This window comes from Macrobrachium rosenbergii, chromosome 59, assembly GCF_040412425.1.
Source record: "Macrobrachium rosenbergii isolate ZJJX-2024 chromosome 59, ASM4041242v1, whole genome shotgun sequence".
Lineage (NCBI taxonomy): Eukaryota > Metazoa > Arthropoda > Malacostraca > Decapoda > Palaemonidae > Macrobrachium > Macrobrachium rosenbergii.
The window spans coordinates 7,862,147-7,881,330 of NC_089799.1; the positions used below are offsets into that span (position 1 = coordinate 7,862,147).

Sequence of the window (19,184 nt, forward strand, 5' to 3'; positions counted from 1 at the left end):
TACAAATTTTGTCGAAGTGGGCGGATGAAAATTTAATGTAAATAAATGAATTATTATATCACAAACTCGTGACGTACATTAATAAAATATTAAAAGATCTTAGCCATTCTTTTATGAAGGAACGCTTCATTCACTCGACTCACAAAAACCAAATGCAGAGGAACCTGTTCAGTAATAATAATAATAATAATAATAATAATAATAATAATAATAATAATAATAATAATAATAATACAGTCAACATCTCACCGCCCACATCCAAATCTTTGAAGCTTCAGGTTAGTCTCGAGCGTCAACCGAAAGTTCTATTTCTAGCTCTGTGTCTCCGCTCATTCAGTAATTGCTTAATAAATCACCTCTCTCTCTCTCTCTCTCTCTCTCTCTCTCTCTCTCTCTCTCTCTCTCTCTCTCTCTCTCTCTCTAGAGAGGCACTCTTTTAAATGTATCTTGTATGAAAGTAAATACCGCCACGAAAACTCTCTCTCTCTCTCTCTCTCTCTCTCTCTCTCTCTCTCTCTCTCTGAGTAGAGGCATTCTTTCGATATATCTTGTATGAAAGTAAATATTGCCACGAAACACAGTTCTCTCTCTCTCTCTCTCTCTCTCTCTCTCTCTCTCTCTCTCTCTCTCTCTCTCTCTCTCTCTCTCTCTCAAGCGTGAGTAGAGGCATTCTTTTAAATATATCTTGTATGAAGGTAAATATCGCCACGAAACACTCTCTCTCTCTCTCTCTCTCTCTCTCTCTCTCTCTCTCTCTCTCTCTCTCTCTCTCTCTCTCTCTCTCAAGCGTGAGTAGAGGCATTCTTTTAAATATATCTTGTATGAAAGTAAATATCGCCACGAAACACAGCTCTCTCTCTTTCTCTCTCTCTCTCTCTCTCTCTCTCTCTCTCTCTCTCTCTCTCTCTCTCTCTCTCTCTCTCTCTCTCTCAAGCGTGAGTAGAGGCATTCTTTTAAATATATCTTGTATGATAGTAAATATCGCCACGAAACACAGTTCTCTCTCTCTCTCTCTCTCTCTCTCTCTCTCTCTCTCTCTCTCTCTCTCTCTCTCTCTCTCTTTGTGTGTGCGCGTGTGTTTGTGTGTGTGTGTGTGTTTGAAAATGTGTCTAGTGTGAATGTAAATATCACCACAAGAAAAACTTTGCAATAGTGTCAGAAACTTTAATTTTTTTAACCTTTAAGAAACAAATAAAAACAGACACGGGTGTTAATTACACTCCCATTATAAAAAAACAAATAACAACAAACACACACGGGTGTTAATTACACTCCCATCATTATTGTAAATGTATATCTGCTGTTTAATAAGTCTTGGCGTTTAACTCTCAATCAGCCATTGATAGGAAAGATAGGCACAATCGTTCATTCAGACACAAGTGAAGGGGTGTCAGTTATGACATGAATATATCCTTTGATGCCGAGTACATATACATGTCCTTGCTGACATTAGGAAGGATTCAGATGTACGGGGTTTTAATTCTTCGTAAGGATAACGGTAATTAGGAATTGGAGATTTTCATGCTCCCATATTTGGGATTTTAATATATTCATTCCCCGTAGGGGGTTAGTGCCGCCAATGCACCTCATACAGTGCACTGTAGGCATTACTTAAGGTTCTTTGCAGCGTGCCTTCGGCTCCTATAGCTGCAACTCCTTTCGCTCCTTTTACTGTACCTCCTTTCATATTCTTTTTATTCCATCTTACTTTCCACCCTCTCCTAACAATTGTTTCATAGTGCAACTGCGAGGTTTCCTCCTGTTACACTTTTAACCTTTTTTACTGTCAGTTTCCATTTCAGCGCTGAATTCTATATTCAATTCCGTCAGTTCAATACATTCATTAAAATGGCACGTTGAGTATTTTACAGAAGGTTGGAAAATTTAGTTAACTTTTTTTAGCATATTTCAAAACTATAAACTTCAAAGGTTCAATGTTATTAAAATGATAACGTGATAATTTTAACATTCGGTCATGAAAAATGTTTCGTTCATCTTTCATAATTCTTTCATTTTGTCTTGAGATTCCTACTTGTCAGTCCTTTAATCTTCCCAGTCTTTGGCCGTACGTGTATATAGTAAAAACATATATCGTGTATTAAGATGTGTGTATATTCATAGCTCGACCGGTATACTCGCTTGCAATTTCTTACCTTCTGTGTGAAAAGTGTACCAGGTGAAGACCAGTTTGTAAATGAACGTGACAGGTCAGTATTTTAAGAAGCATAGTAACCACTAGAAAGTGTCTGAATGATTTATTATTATTATTATTATTATTATTATTATTATTATTATTATTATTATTGTTGTTGTTGTTGTTGTTGTTGTTGTTCTCTTGCCTCCGGATAATCCATGAGATAAACTACTTTCGGGATTATGTCTTTTCTTGTGATTACTATATTCGGGATTGTCTTTTATCATGGATATTATTATTATTATTATTATTATTATTATTATTATTATTATTATTATTATTATTATTATTATTATTATTATTATTATTCAGAAGATGAAGCCAGTTCAAATGGAACAAAGCCACAGGGGCCAGTGACTTAAAATTCAAGCTTCCAAAGAATATGGTGGTGTTCATTTGAAAGAAGTAACAAAAGGTAATAATAATAATAATAATAATAATAATAATAATAATAATAATAATAATAATAATAATAATAATAATAATCTGCTCTAGTTTCTCATCATAGATTGGCAAGAAGGTGTTTCCCTGGCCAAATGTCAGGTTCGTACTTCTCCTCCTTCATTTTTCACTTAATCGTTTGTTTTGTAACACGATGTGGTAGATTTGGGTGGAGTGGCTTTTGATCGGATGGTCTGTATAAGGCTGTAATGAAGATGTGCTGTTTGCTTTTGTCTTCTAGATAAATTCTCATGTTATTATCTCATGATTTCCTGTATTTATAAATTCTGTCAGAATACAGGTTTGTAAAATTAAAATAATCATAAGGCTCGAAAATCCGTTTTTCTGTAACAAGAGAATTGGCAGGAAGGATGGACCCCGTAGGAAAGTAGTGCCGCCAGTGCACCTCTCTCGGTGTACTGTAGGCATTACTTAAGGTTCTTCGCGGCGTCCCTTCGATCTCTGGTTGCAACACCTTTCTTTTCCCTTACTGTACCTCCGTCCATATTCTTTTATTTCTATCTTACTCTCCACCCTCTCATAAAAATATTTTCGTAGTGCAACTGCTTTGAGGTTTTCCTCCTGTTTCAATTCTAAAACCTGTTTACTCTCAGTTTCCCTTTCAGCGTTGAGTGACCTCATAGGTCCTAGTGCTTGGTCTTTGGCCTAAATTTTATATTCCATTCCATTCAAGGAAGGATGGAAATTGTTTTATATATGCTGCAATTTTCACAACTATTTACAACAAGCTGTGTATTGTGTTATTTCTAATCTTCTGAACAAAAGCCAAGAGAGTAGATAGAACGGGAGCAATGACGTGAGGGACCTTCAAAAACAATAGAGAGAAAGCACTATCAGAATATTTAAGATTTCATTAAGAGGTCTTCTCAAACTCTGTCGTCTCTTGATATTTAGCTGTGCTTCAACAAGGAGTTTATTAACTTTTCAGTTTTCTTTACGTTTCTTCTTTCATGAATCGTGATGTTTCCTGTAACTTCCGTGAAGTTCATAGGGGAGAAGTAAGAAATGACGACTAAATCAGGAATCAGTGAAAAAAAATGAAAGTTATTGCTTGATTAAAATAGGTCATCTCATTTCATAAATAGATGCATTTCATTGAGAACTAATATCAGTTCTGGTAGAATACATTTTTGCATATTTGTTTTACCTTCAACTAATTAAAAAAAAACATTGTTTGCGTGTGAGTGAATATTTTGTTGTTAATCGTTTCACTGATGAGTTCTGTTAAATTTCTAGTGCCGAGTTTACTTAACTAAAGCATGCAGTAGATTTTGTGATTTTTTTATACAAAGGAGGTTAGTAAACAAATATCAAGTTATGAAGGTTTAGAAGAATTCCCTTTGGAAGCTTGAAGCTCAAGACGATGGCCCAAGCTGGCTTGTTCCATATGAATAGGGTTCATCTTCTGACTAATAATAATAATAATAATAATAATAATAATAATAATAGTAAGTTGTCTGTCTGGAAGTCTCTCTGCCTGTTAGCAAAATCAAGTGGGAAATAACAAATGAAATTCGATAAAACATGGTGAAAACATACACTAGATGACCGGGTGCCCTCTTCATAGCCTAGTACATGATTGAGTATCTGATGCCTATTCATAAACTACAGTGGTCGAGATGCGTCATTTGACATTTAAAAGGTCAGAGTCACAGATTACCAAGGATAATGGTAATTCCATAATGATTATATTAATTGAGTTCCACCTGGTAAGGTAAATAGATTTTAACGTGAAAAGTCGTTGCTATCCTACGGGTTAAGTTTTATACGCGGCTAAACACCTGTGGTATGTTATTCGTGATTAGGATAAAGATATTAGTAATCCCCTGATAATTAAGTTCATCGTCTTCACCTTATAGGTCAAAGGTCAGTGTCCGGGAACATATGATTAGCAGGAAAGTTTTAATGAGTTCGTTTGTTGATGAAGGCGTTTTTTACCTGTATACGTTTACCTGTTTAATATACAAAGAATGAAGTCACCTTTTTATAGTGATATTTTTTTATACTTTCTTGGAAGATCAGGCATATTTTCTTTAAGCCAATAAGGTTATGCTCATTGCAAATAATACTTTTTCATCCTAACGTGATTTGAATTGCATCTTTCTACGCGACTGCTTTGGAAGATCTAGATGGCTGAAACTTACATACATATTCAGTCTTTTAGTTACAAAGGGAATTGCATATCCGAGTGTTGAAGAATACGTTGATAAATTTGAAGATTGTTACAGGAAAGGGAACGCTAGACAATTATATATATATATATATATATATATATATATATATATATATATATATATATATATATATATATATATATATATATATATATATATATATATATATATATATATGTACATGCATATATTGTGACGAAGTGCCCAGTGTCTGGTCTTCAAATTAAACCTGGTGTCTAAGTGCTTGATATTTGATTACCAAACTTACCATTTATCCAACAATTATAGTTACCTCACAACAGCCAGACACCTGAACCCTCATCACAAATACAAAACGACTGATTTCTCTAAGGAAGGCAACAGTGATCCCTTATAAAACTTATCAATCATACAAGGAAGCAGAATAAGTTCACTAATCCAGGTGTGAGGTAGATATCTATATGAGATTAAGTTAATCAAAGGGCATCACTCCAACAACATTATAAAAGTCTAAATATTTCCTTGGTTCGAGCTCACTCCAATTGCTTGAAGGAAAACATCTCACTTACCACTGTATCTAATTCAAATCAAAATTGCTGGTGGGCCAATAAATGAAACTCTGATATAACAATTTTAAATACAAAAATTTATTTCTAAATTCAAAGATTATACATGACTTCAACAGTCTCGGGGAAATTTATTATTACTTGAAAACAAAACAAAATTTGATTAAGTCTGAATTAATCATCAGTCAAAATTAAGTCAGAAATTAATTTATTAATTAATAAAAAAATTATTCAAGTAAAATTTAAATTGTTAAGTAACAAAAAATGATTGAAAAGAAATTCAAGTAAATTAATTCCCGAGTGTTAAACAAAATAAGGCAACTAAACTAATCAAACAAAAATGTGAATGCAAAAACACAGAAATACACTCTGCGGAAAAAAATATCAAAATGTAAAGCAAAGCATTAAGACAATAGCAAACACACCACATGTATATAAAAACTCTTCAAAAGGTAAAGTATAAAACATACAATATGAAAAAGTATTAAAAAGAAAAATAGAATAATTGTATTTAGCCACTGTAAATATTATTTTTAGTGCACTAAAAACCAATAATTATGTTACAATACCTTGGTACCAGTTTCTCCACTTTTTAGTTAGGCCTGTTACACTTATTGATAGGCGCCGTTACCTTCACTCAATAAAATACACTTAGACACATTTACTAAGGAATTAAACAGTTAAAAGTTACGAGTGACCATTGACTACAAAAAATATTCGTTACTTTATAGCAGGACATTTGAAGTCCTGAGAGAGAGAGAGAGAGAGAGATCTCCCCTCTGCACGGTTATCAGGCTCAGAATGATTCTCTTTGTATGGGCGTCTATAGACGGGCGGGGCCGTTCGTCCATACAAGTGTGTGAACAGGTCTTAGATGAGATTTTTATTTAAAAAAAACTCTTTAAAAACGATAATTAGAGAGAAAGTGGAATTACAGTTAATAATAATATTTGCTAAACGATAATTAGAGAGAAAGTGGAATTATAGTTAATAATAATATTTGCTATTACATAGTTTCAGAACAAAAGAATCTCTAGTTACTATAATAAAATGAAAAGATATCGTATCATGGAAAATTCCAGAACTATGTTATGCAACTTTTGTGACATGATTCACCACCCAACAGCGTTCTGTACGGGGATGATTGTTCCATATAAGAATGTGTTACTTCAGCAAGTCGCCTCTTTATATAACAACTACCCTCTGTCTCTCTCTCCATTCCATATATCTTCCTTCTTATAAACAATACAGGGTTTAAACACATTAATTTTAAGCTAACTCTCTATGGAATCTGCACATCTGAACACAAAATTATACAGTATACAACAATACACACATACACACAACAACTGAGGAGAGATTACTGCATTATGAAAACCACAGCATAAGATTCATCCCCCCAGAAGATTGGTTATCCCAGGGTTGAATCCAGCTATTCACAACGGGATATGTAATCTGCAACCACGTTGTTCTTACCTGAAATATGCTTCACTTTGAGAGTATAGGGTTGCAGGCACAGAGACCACCGGGTGAGTCTCTGGTTGTGATTCTTGATCCGCTGTAAAAACGTGAGCGGATTGTGATCAGACAGCACTAAAATTTCTTCATTCCTAGGTCTGTTCACATACACTTCAAACTTTTCTAATGCTGTGATTAAGGCTAGAGTTTCTTTTTCTGTCGTGGAATACACTTTCTGATGCTTTTTCAATTTCAAAGACATGAAACATACGAGATGCAAAAGTTCACTTTCATCTTCTTGAAGTAGTACAGCTCCAATTCCACAGTCAGAGACATCAACATGTATCACAAATTTCTTATTGAAATCTGGAGCCCGAAGTACTGGTCTTGAAGTTAAAATGGCTTTTACCTTCTCAAAGGATTTTTGACATTCTGTAGTCCAAACAAACTTAGCTTTGGGACTAGTTCAGTCTGTTAAGGGGGCTACTACAGCTGAGAAATTCGGGCAGAAACATCGATAGAATCCTGCCATGCCCAAAAATCTCTGTAGCTGTTTTCTAGTAGTAGGTGGGGTAGCATTAGGATAACTTCTACATTAGCATTTACTGGAGTGAGAAGGCCTTTCCCAACTTCAAACCCAAGATACTGCACAGTTGCCTTCCCAAACTCACTCTTCTCTAGGTTGACTGTTAGTCCTGCTTCCCTTAGTTTCTTGAAAACTTTCCTCAGGATCTTCAGATGTTCTTCCCATGTTGTAGACTAAATGACTATGTCATCCAGATATACACCTACTCCTTCTATGGATCCTAGCAGTTGATCCATCACTCGTTGAAACGTTGCAGGCGCATTCATCAGACCAAATGGCAGAACAGTATACTGATACAGTCCAAAAGGAGTAATAAAAGCTTACAGCAACTTAGCATTCTCATCTAAGGGAATTTGATAGTATCCCTTCAACAAGTCTATCTTGGAGACGAACTTGGCTTGCCCAACATTATCAAGTAACTGATCTATAAGAGGCAAGGGATAATTATCAGCCACACTGATGGAATTCAGTTTCCTATAATCAGTACACATCCTAAATGAGCCATCCGGTTTCTTCACTGACACGCATGGAGAACTGTAGTGACTTGAACTGGGTTCTGCTAATCCATGCTGAAACAAATATTCGACTTCTTTCTTCAAAACATCTCGATGATAAGGTGATGGGCAATAACCTTTCTGTTTGAATGGACTCCATCTTCTTGGATCTTGATCTCATGCTTGGTCAGATCAGTACACCTAGGTACATCTGCAAATAGTTCTGTGAAACTTCTAAACACTTCACACAATTCACCACCTTGATCAACACTCAGATGTTTCAGTTTATCCTCCAAATTCTCCAAAATTGAAGAATTATTCATCTTGCTTTCAGCTCCCAATTCATATTCATCATCGTCTTCTGTAGTTGAAGTTGCCTGGGTTATTGACACAGTTTCTGTTTTGGTTTCTGAGAAGTAAGGTTTTAAGAGGTTTACATGTATCTTCCTTTTTCGTTTTCGTCTTTCTGGTGTTTCAATCACATAAGTTTTATCACTTAACCTCTCAATTATCTTGTAAGGACCTTGAAACTTGTTAGAAAGTGGAAATCTCTTGACCGGTAGAAACACTAACACTTGTTGACCAACACTAAAACTTCTTAGCTAAGTATTCTTATCATATCTCCTTTTCATATTCTCTTGACTCAGCTTCAGATTTTCTAAAGAGAATTTTCTAATCTCTTCCAATCTTTTCCTCAAGTTCTTCACATACTCTCCTTGGACTTTCACTTGATTTTCTTCCCAATTTTCTGCAAGAATTTTCAACGGTCCTCTCACTTCTCTACCAAAAATCATCTCGTTAGGTGAACAACCCATGCTTTCTTGATAAGCATTCCTAATTTCAAATAACATCAGTTGCACACCAACATCCCAATCTCTGCCTGACTCAGAACAGTACTTTGTCAGCATACCTTTCAATATCTGGTGAAACCTTTCCAAGGCTCCTTGAGTCTCTGGGTGATATGCAGTGGATAACTGTTGTTTCACTCCTAACAAGTTCATCACATCCTGAAACAGTTTGGAAGTAAAACTAGTTCCTCTATCACTTTGTACAATCTCTGGTATCCCAAACTTTGAGAAAACTCCACTAGTTTCTCAGCAACTATCTTGGCAGATATGTTTGTAACAGGGATTGCCTCAGGATATCTTGTCACAGGACACATTAATGATAACAGATATTCATGTCCCTTCTTCGTCTTCGGCAGTGGTCCAACCATATCTATGATCACCTTGCTAAAGGGTTCTCCTCTAACTTCTATAGGTTGTAGGAGGGCTTTCTGAATGGTTTCATTTGACTTTCCAGCTGTCTGGCAGGTATGACACTCCTGACAGAACCTGCTAACATCTTTGTGAAGTCCAGGCCAGAAGAAATATTTCAGACTCATGAGCGACTGCTACCACTTGCGTCCTCAGTGGACGTGGGATCAAAATTTGATGATGTCCGCCCCATTCAGCATCTCCTGGCATATCTGCAGGTCTATGCTTCCTCATCAGCAAACCTTCCTTCAGATAATAACAGGTAGTAGTTTGTTGCATCTCTTCTTGATCAACAACTCTGAAAACAACTCAGCTAATGATGCATCCTCCTTCTGCAGTTCCATTAGCTTCTCTCTGGTCACCTGACCACCTTCAAGGGTTGAGCTCTCAATATCTGTGAATTCAGCTACTGTAGTTTCACTGTTATCTTCAGGAACATTTTGACTACTCAGAGTCTCTTCAGGTACAACAGCTTCTTCTTGGGAAACCTCTTCTTGGTCAGCATTAGGGGAAACATCATTTCCCTGGAACAACTCTTCTAAGTTCAAAGATCCTTCACTTGATCATTCTTGAGTGGATAAATCCTCAGTCTCTTCATACTCCTAGTAGTCACGCAGCTAGGAAACAGGTGGGGGTTATTCATCTCCAAATCTACCGTAGGACTAATCCTCAATGGTTTATCTGTCACTATAGGACAAAGAACAAATGGCACACTACCAACTTCATTCCCCAACAGAACATGCACACCTTCAACAGCCAGTGAGTCCTTTACTGCAAAATCAACATCTCCTGTCACTAATTCACATGACAGATGTAAACAGCATATAGGAGTTACCTCTTCTCCTCTTATACCCTTCAAAATAACAGAATCTCCTGTGAGATTCTTCTCCAACTGTGGGTGAGCACCACGGACTACCACACTATGGTTGCTCCCTGTATCACGTAACACCTTGACTGGTACCTGCACACTTCCTCCTGGAGTTGTCAGCGTACCCTCATAGATATATGGCTTAAAAGCCTCCAAACTGCTTGAAGTTACATTTCCACTGGTTGCTAAACACTCAGCTTGTTTAGTCTCAGTCTTCATTGAAGTTTGACTCCTCCCCACACTGCTCTTTGTAGTCTGTTTCACTTGGTCACCTCTTACTATGTGACCAACTGGTTTGGACTGCCGATGTGTCTGATAACACTCCCAACTGAAGTGTCCTGCTCTTCCACACTTATAGGAGACAACATTAGGCTTCTGTAATTGCCTTGCAACATTATATGATGATTTTACATTAGCTTGCTGAGGAATATTACCCTGCATTGACTTGGTATTATCATTTGTAGGATTCCCATTAAATCTGCTCCTGAAATTTGGATGAGACTTAGAACCTGTGCATTGATTCTGGTACTTGACATTATAGTTCCTTTTGCTACTGATTATATTATAGTCTTCACTAAGTGTAGCAGCTTTGTCAAGTTTATTCACCTCTCTCTCTCTTAAATAGGCTCTTATGTGTTCAGGAATTCCTCTAAGATATTGATCTAGAACTACTAACTCCTCAAGTTCGTCCATAGATTCAACTTTAGCAGCCTCCAACCATCATTTAAAGCATCTTACTTTGTAGGCATAATCCAAGAAAGTTATCTTGTCATCGTTTCTCAAAGATCTGAATTTGTCATTATAATATTCAGGGGGTCATCTGGTAAACTTGTAGCACATTGTGTTTAAGTACCTTGTACTCTTTACACTGATCAGCTGACAAGGCTAAATAGGCACTTCTTCCTTTGCCAATGAGAACAGTCTGTCACAAGACTGACCATTTATCCTCTGGCCATCCCATACCTGAAGCCACTTTTTTTTCAAAGTGATCAAAAAACTCATCTGGAGCTTCTTCTGTAAACTTTAGAATTAACTTCTGCACTCTTACTACATCAAATACAGGGCCTGAATTACCTTGAGTAGTGTTAGATGGTGTTACAGGTAACTTGGAGCAAGCTTCTACCAATTTCATCTCTCTCATGTGCCTAGCTAGCTCTCTTTCTTCTTCTGCTCTTTTCCTTTCTTCTTCTGCTATTTTCCTTAATTCTTCAGCAGTTTTCTCTTCTTCTCTTTCTTTTCTTTCTCTTTTCTCTCTATCTTCTCGTTCTCTTTCTGCTTGCATCTTCAGCTTAATCAAATTTTCTTTTGCTTCTATGCATCTAAGCTCTGCTTCTACATCACTTTTCTCTTTCTTTTGCTCGTGTTTATTTATAAATTCTGCCTCAGCTGCATCCAACAACTCTTGTGCCTCTCCTAACTCTTCATTTATTTTACCAGAGTCCATCAATGCTTGGATTGCAATACATTTGATTTGTGCCTTTACCATGTTGGTAGACACGTGACCACCACATGCTACTGCTATCTCACTCCACTGTGCTTTAGTCAGAGTGGTTTCAGGTAACTCTTGGATGGAGTGGTCTGCTAAAAATTCCTGAACATCGAATGGAGCCATTTTCTCTCTATTATTCAATAAACAATTCAATATGACAACAATTCAACACAATAAAATGCAAAAAACAAATGTATGGTCACTCTCCTAATAAAATATGTCCCTAACACCACCAGTATAAACCAGAGTGATATTTGTGATCTGTTTTCCCAGGGTATTGGGCACCATTTATATCTGTGACGAAGTGCCCAGTGTCTGGTCTTCAAATTAAACCTGGTGTCTAAGTGCTTGATATTTGATTACCAAACTTACCATTTATCTGACAATTATAGTTACCTCACAACAGCCAGACACCTGAACCCTCACGACAAATACAAAACAACTGATTTCTCTAAAGGCAACAGTGATCCCTTATAAAACTTATCAATCATACAAGAAAGCAGAATAAGTTCACTAATACAGGTGTGAGGTAGATATCTATATGAGATTAAGTTAATCAAAGGGCATCACTCCAACAACATTATAAAAGTCTAAATATTTCCCTGGTTCGAGCTCACTTCAATTACTTGAAGGAAAACATCTCACTTACCACTCTATATCTAATTCAAATCAAAATTACTGGTGGGTCAATAAATGACAATTTTAAATACAAAAATTTATTTCTAAATTCAAAGATTATACATGACTATAACAGTTTCAGGGAAATTTATTATTACTTGAAAACAAAACAAAATTTGATTAAGTCAGTCAAAATTAAATCAGAAATTAATTTATTAATTAATCAAAAAATTATTCAAGTAAAATTTAAATTGTTAAGTAACAAAAAATGATTGACAAGAAATTCAAATAAATTAATTCCCAAGTGTCAAACAAAATAAGGCAACTAAACTAATCAAACAAAAATGTGAATGCAAAAACAGAAATACACTCTGTGGAAAAAAAATATCAAAATGTAAAGCCAAGCATTAAGACAATAGCAAACACACCACGTGTGTATAAAAACTCTTCAAAAGATAAAGTTTAAAACATACAATATGAAAAAGTATTAAAAAGAAAAAAAATTAATAATTGTATATAACCATTGTAAATATTATTTTTAGTGCACTAAAAACCAATGATTATGTTACAATACCTTGGTACCAGTTTCTCCACTTTTTAGGCCTGTTACACTTATTAATAGGCGCCGTTACCTTCACTCAATAAAATACACTGTTCAGAGGACTCAGACACATTTACTAAGGAATTAAACAGTTAAAAGTTACGAGTGACCATTGACTACAGAAATGTTCGTTACGTTATAGCAGGACATTTGAAGTCCTGAGAGAGAGAGAGAGAGAGAGAGAGAGAGAGAGAGAGAGAGAGAGAGAGAGATCTTCCCTCCGCATGGTCATCAGGCTCAGAATGATTCTCTTTGTATGGGCGTCTATAGACGGGCGGGGCCGTCCGTCCATACGAGTGTGTACGGGTCTTAGACGAGATTTTTATTTAAAAAACTTTAAAAACGATAATTAGAGAGAAAATGGGATTACAGTTAATAATAATATTTATTATTGCATAGTTTCAGAACAAAAGAATCTCTAGTTACTATAATAAAATGAAAAGATATCGTCTCATGGAAAATTCCAGAACGATGTTATGCAACTTTCGTGACATGATTCACCACCCAACAGCGTTCTGTATGGGGATGATCGTTCCATATAAGAATGTGTTACTTCAGCAGTCTTGTATATTGACGAAAACAAGTCGCCTCTTTATATAACAACTACCCTCTCTCTCTCCACTCCATATATCTTCCTTCTTATAAACCATACAGGGTTTAAACACATTAATTTTAAGCTAACTCTCTATGGAATCTGCACATCTGAACACAAAATTATACAGTATACAACAATACACACATACACACAACAACTAAGGAGAGAGTACTGCATTATGAAAACCACAGCATAAGATTATATATATATTTATATGTATAATTATATATATATATATATATATATATATATATATATATATATATATATATATATATATATATATATATATATAAGCACATACAACATTCTCTGACAGCGTTTGGTACGAGTTCTTTATTCCTTTAATACAAGAAATATATAATGATATGCCTCCATTTATCAGTCGTGATAATTCATATTCCTTGACGTTTATTTCCATGCTCATATTCCTTTAACCATGCCAAAGCGTATATACATTCAGTTCTCTATCCCTTTGTAGTACTTTTAAAGTAAAGCCCATCAGAACCTTACCATCATTATCATCATTTCCCTTTTTCCCTTCTCAGCTCGTCACCGAGCCTCTATAAATCCCCGACCGCAGGCTGCAGTCGCTGACTGCTGTTGCCATGGGCCCGCAGCTTAAATTTTGACGCCGCATGAGTTTTGGGAAGGAGGAGGAGGAGGGAGAAAGACATGGTGGTGGTGGTAGGGACGAGTAAGAGATAGAATGGTAACAGGGAAGGGGGGGGAATCCCCCGATAAAAACCATCTCCTTAAGCTCTCTCTCTCTCTCTCTCTCTCTCTCTCTCTCTGAGGGGAAATAAAAGAGGTGGCTACTGGAAATAATATTAACTTTCTTATACCTTACAGTTTTCTCTAAGGGAAGGAAGTGGAATATAGGTTTCATCTTTCTGTTAAAAACTGCCCTTTTGCCTCAGGGACGAGAGGAGGATTTGTAATACGAGGGTACTGAAGACTCTCAGACAGGTGTTAGTGAGAAAAGAATTTTTCACGTGAAACCTCTGATCAGAATTTTTAGAATTATTCCGTTTGTTGATATTTCATTTGATTTTGTCGGAAGGTAAGATCAGGAATAGATTGTCGACATTCTTCAAGATATAGATTGAGAATGCCTTTGTAAGCTATATTGGTAAACATGACTTGCACATTTTCTGCTCTTGTATTATAATTATCTTGAAATTTTAGCCACAAAAAAAAAACAGTTATTTTCTTGCTACGAAGCGAATACATGGAACCTCCAGTATACGATGAAAAATAATTATATTTGTCATATATATAATATATATATATATGTGTGTGTGTGTGTGTGCGCGTTTGCATGTATGTATGTATGCAAAATAGAGGAGTTTGAAAACAACAAATGCGCAAGACTTTCTATTCTTTCTATTGAAGATACATCTTATTTTCAGAGAAAAGTAAATAAAATCTCAACAAACAGAATAATTTTGATCCGAGAATTTACGTGCAAGATACTTTTATTAAAAAACTTCTGTTGGGATGCCATGAATATTACCGCATTACAAAGCATATTGGGTTGGGATGCAGCTGACTTTTGAAGTTATTACCTTTTTGTCGATATCAGTTGAAAACAATGCTTTCTTCTTTTTAATATGCTTGGACCTTGCTTTAGCTGTGTGTAGTAACACGGTAAGTAAAAATTATTTACAGAACTATTACTCAAAAGTCCTTCTACTTTGGGCGAGCATAATTTTACATTGGATGTTCGCTATCTGAAAGAAACTGTGTTCCATCGCTAAAATGAATTCATTTTTTTTTCTGGCATGTAACTGCATTCCGTTGTTTTAGGACATAGCTCTCAGGATTTTTTTACTTGTCCTTTGCTGCTTCTTTGTCATAACTCTCAAAGTCAATAAGAACAATCACTCTCAGAGTCATGGCTGGCTATGATTGTTCTCAATTCTGTGTTGCTACTTTTTGGGGCCCATGGGGTTTTTGCCACCTATTCCAGACCTGTCAAGCAGGTTCGTAGAGAGAGAGAGAGAGAGAGAGAGAGAGAGAGAGAGAGAGAGAGAGAGAGAGAGAAAAGGAAGGCAAAATGTAACACCGTATGAAACTATGACTGAGAGGCTATCCTGAGTTATGGTGTCGTAAATTTCAACCATTCGTTTTACGTCCGAAGGAAGAATTCTTCGTTTTATCGCCTTGAGACATAAAACGGCCACAAAAAAAAAAAGCCTGACTATTCTTTCAGCCGCTGATGGAAGACAGCCGTCAATAAGCACCATTTGTATCAAGATATATGGTTGCCGTGTGCAGGCAGCAGGGGACTTAACCATTACGTCTTTGTTTGGTGTTACCTCAATATCCTTGAAGTTCTTGAGACATTCCTTAAGTACACAGAGAAGGCCATTATGGGATGAAATGGCCTGAGTGCGAGTTATGGATGAATGAATGAGTGACTGCGATTATAATGAGGATGAGTAAAGGGAAGTGCTACTGCATGAGTAATCTCTTTAACGGCATTGGATGTAGGAGAACGCGGACAATTCAGAAATTGGAGAAACAAATCCACAGTTATGCATGGGCACATAAATTTAAGAACAAATCTCAACTGAGAGTTTTCGGGAATCTGTTCGATTCCCCTCTTCAATCTGTGTATGTACCCATACATAACTGTGGATTTGTTTCTCCGTTTCATGACTCATGCTACTTTGAGTATTTTTTTTTTTTTACTATCAGTAAAGGAATTTGCCTTGTCATTTAAAAGTATACCTTGGATCGAACTTTCGAATCCATGTTTTTATGGGAGCATCCGTAAAATTATCATGAGAAAGAAAGAATATAGCGAAGGTGCTTTGAAACGGGACACCGGATGTTTCTCCCCTGAGTAAAAACAAAGATGAAATATGAGTCCGCCTTCATATTTATAAGATGTTTGCTGGTGACACGATAGGGGGAGGAGGGGGAAGGGGGAGATCTCGGGACTACTCATCCATTATTAAGTTTTGTTCTTTCTTCTACGTCCTCTCAGTTAAGTGTCTGCCCTTACAACAAACAGTGAAATACGGGGGGTACCGTCAGTGCACCTCACGCGGTACAATGTAGATATTACTTAAGGTTCTTTGCGGCGTCCCTTCGGTCCCTAGCTGCACCCCCTTTCATTCCTTTTACTGTACCTCTGTTCATATTCTCTTTCCTCCATCTCACTTTCCACCCTCTTCTAACAAATGTTTCCTAGTGCAACTGCGAGGTTTTCCTCTTGCTACACCTTTCAAACTTTTATATTGTCAGTTTCCATTTCAGCGCTGAATGACCTCATTGGTTCCAGTGCTTGGCCTTTTGGCCTAAATTTTGTATTCCAATTCCAGTTCCAAACAGTGAAACCATTAACCTCCTGAGAATGAGTATGATTTCAAATGATTATTAGTAGCTTAAGCGATGCACAGATTCATATATTTCATTGAGTAAAACTGTTGCTGAGTCTGGCCAGCACTTGGATTTGGACCATCCAAGTCATGAAAGGGGGATGGGGCTCGCAACCTCCATTTCTGCTGTATTCCTCGAAATGGGAGGCAATCCTTAATAACGGTAAAAAGATAACTGCACTTTTCTTTGAAATCTTCCTTCTCTGCATACAAAGGGTGCATCCTTATTTCTTTTCCTTTGCAAAACCCGTCAAGCCACCTCTTCACTTGCTGTGAAAATCGGTAACTCTTCAATTACACTGTTCCGTGACTTTATCATCCCCTCTACTTGCATGCTCTGGAATATCCTTCGTGATTTTGTTATCTGTTATTTTATCATTCTCTCTTTTCCCCTGTTATTAATTTCTATCCTTCTTCCATCCCCAACATGCTAATTAGCGAGATATTAAAGTAAAAATTAATTAACTCGTCTGAGTGTAAAATTATAGAGAAAATCGGAGATTTTGCAAGCAAAATGAGTTTGACCTGTCTAATACCTCTTATTAGATAAGTTCTCATATTTCACGAGGCGTTTTTCGTTCCTCATTGCTTGACCTTTAACGGAGGTGCGTTAGGTCAACTTTAACTATAGAGAACCAGCGGAGCGGAGAACCAATTTACGCAGGTGTCGCAAGAACCTGAAAAGGTTTTCGAGATACGAATAGAAGGTTCTCACCTTCCTTGGAGTCTTCGAATTAATCTCTCGCAAATCAGAACGATAATCACCAATGATACGTGACCATAATCACCTCTTGGAAAAGGTTTGAGATCAGTCTCACACGAATCACCAATGATACGTGACCTTGGAAAAATGTTTCGAGATCCTTTTCAAAATGCGAGTCTTCGGAACACACACACACACACACACACACACACACACACACACACACACACACACACACACACCTTTTTTCCCATTTTCTCAAAATGGAGAAACTTCATCCCTTGATGGATGAAGATTGCAGCCAGGGAAAGCGCAGTTGTTTCTCTTTCTCGTATCTAACTTCGTTTCCTTCGGTAAGATTTAAGAGCGATTGCCTTCTGCAAGATTCCTCGCGTCTAGGCAAGCTCTCTGAGTGATTTATATTTTGTATGTGCCACCTGACCCTACCCTCTCGCTGACTCCATCGTATTCTTGCCTCTAGCATTCGTTCATTAATTTCGTCCTTTCGACGTATTTTCTAGTGCAAAAGAATATAGTTGTGCTTTCGTTTTACACTGTCATTCATCAATACAGGCTGCTTTGTTTTGGTGGCTTCAAACGACACTTGCCTCATAATTCAGTGTCGTTAAGTGAGAGCATTCTGAAGAGTTTGGAATTGATGAATGGTGAAAAACTGTGACTGCCAATTTTGTGGTAATCCTTTGACTTCTCAGCTGGGTGTAGAGCGCTAGCGGATCCCGGGGGGGGGTGCCACTTGGGCACGCGCCCCCCTTGAAAAATAATGACAAAATAATAATATTGAAGATTTAGGTAATAATAACATAAATGGGAAATATAAAAATGGGAAAAAATAAAAAATCTACAGAAATACACACACACACATATATATATGTGTGTGTGTGTGTGTGTGTATTATGTATTTATGTACGTATGTATAATATGAAAATTGGGTCCCCCCCCCATGAAATTTGTCTGGATCCGTTAGTGGTGTAAAGTATGCCACGTATGATACTTTTTTCATTTTTGTGTTATTACCTGTGTAAGATACCCTATTCTCTGTCAGATAAGAGTATCAGTGAAATCAATTGCAGCCTTCAGATATATTTTCCTTTATTCCTGTATTAGTAAAAGGAATCCGGTACTATATTTGAAGCATCTTTTTTATTATCGTAGTTGAACATCCCTTGCGATCAGTTTTTTATATTTATTTAAAAATCTTCCCTTTGAAAGAGATCCGTATCAGGTTCTTCCAAAGCTACAATAACCAACCGTGAACTGTTCACCAATGCATACCTGGTGAAGCTATAATAATCATCAAGGTTAGACAGACAAATTTGTGAAGTACACACTCATGCACACACCCGCACATATGGTTTTTTTATTTTATATATATTATATATATTATATATATATATATATATATATATATATATATATATATATATATATATATATATATATATATATATATATATATATATATATATATATATATATATATATATATATATATACACACACACACATATGTTCATACTTAATGAGTGACTTTATAAAAAAAGAAACATGGCACCCGTTCACTTCCGACGTATAAACAGAAAAACCCACAAACATAGGAAGGCTTTACCCAAGAGCGGCCGGGGCACACAAGAGGTCGGTCTTCATCGCTTACGTAAAAAGGGCGGGGACTCATTGCTCAGACATGCCACCAGGTGCATGCTGAACTCGTCAGAAATAAACCTTTAACAAATT

The 19,184-nt window shown here is 36.4% G+C and overlaps 2 protein-coding genes across 15 annotated transcripts in view; both read left to right on the forward strand.

Moving 5' to 3' along the window:
* Positions 1 to 19,184, forward strand: part of LOC136837726 (octopamine receptor beta-2R-like) — a 355,532-nt gene that overhangs the window by 282,329 nt on the left and 54,019 nt on the right. The gene's annotated exons all lie outside the window — the stretch shown is intronic.
* The window catches only part of LOC136837448 (F-actin-monooxygenase MICAL3-like), a 94,384-nt gene that overhangs the window by 25,224 nt on the left and 49,976 nt on the right, over positions 1 to 19,184 (forward strand). The gene's annotated exons all lie outside the window — the stretch shown is intronic.